Genomic DNA, 1,084 nt, shown 5'->3' with positions numbered 1-1,084 from the left:
CATCTCACCAATGCCTAGTATGTCAATATTTATGTGTTCCATTTCTTCCTTAACAATATCTAATTTTCCTACATTCATGGTTCTCACATTTCATGTCCCAATCACCAGTGTCTGCTTGCAACTGTTCCTCTTTCTTTGTATTTCCATAAAATATGACCTTGATATTAGCCCACCTGAATTTAAAAGCCATTGCAAAAGTAAATTTGCTGCACTGAGCACTAGCCACCAAAGACCAGAGATGTTGTGAGATCACATCAAAAACATCACACATGAATAAAGCAAAAGGTCATTACAAAGTCAGGAGAGAAAGAAAAGACCAAAATAGATCAATATCTCTCATGAACATAGATGCAAAAATCCTTAACAAAATCCAAGCCAATAGAATCCAAGACCACATTAAAAACAAAAATACTCATCCTGACCAAGTGGGAATCATAAGTATGCAATCAATGTAATTCACCAAATTAACAAAACAAATAACAAGAATAATATAATTCTAGCAATTGCTGCAGAAAAGGCATTTGAAAAATCCAGAAATGGTTCAAAAATACCTGCCTTAAAGTTGGAAAAAGTGTGTCTCATTCATGGTGGTATCCATTCACCCTACCTATTATTTTATATGCTGAGTAAATAATTGGAGAACCTTGACTATATGAAGAAGAAAGGGGAATCAGGATTGGATGAAGGCTCATCAACAACCCACGTTAGGCAGATGATACAACCTTTTTTGGAGAAAGTGACAAGTACTTGAAGCATTTACTGAAGAATAATAGCTTTCATTATGGATTATACGTCAGGAAAAAAGCCAAAAATCCTCACGACTGAATCAATAAACAACCAAATGCAGACAAGTTTGAAGTTAGCAAAGATTTCATTTTGCTTAGTTCTACAATTAACACCCTTGTAAGAAACAGTCAAGAAATCATAGCATGTGCTGCTCTGGGAAAATCTGCTGTCAAGGGCTTCCTTAAAGAGCTAAGAGTGCTTTTTATGAAGATAGTGTCAGAAGAGAAGAAGAAAGTCCCTGGCCTCCCAAAATTGAAGCCGAAATAAAGACCAATAAGGCAGTCCAGAAGAGCTATAT

This window comes from Elephantulus edwardii, unplaced genomic scaffold, assembly GCF_000299155.1.
Source record: "Elephantulus edwardii isolate Elephantulus edwardi_28Jun2011 unplaced genomic scaffold, EleEdw1.0 scaffold00182, whole genome shotgun sequence".
In the NCBI taxonomy this organism is placed as follows: domain Eukaryota; kingdom Metazoa; phylum Chordata; class Mammalia; order Macroscelidea; family Macroscelididae; genus Elephantulus; species Elephantulus edwardii.
Note: the sequence above shows the minus strand (reverse complement) of the source record.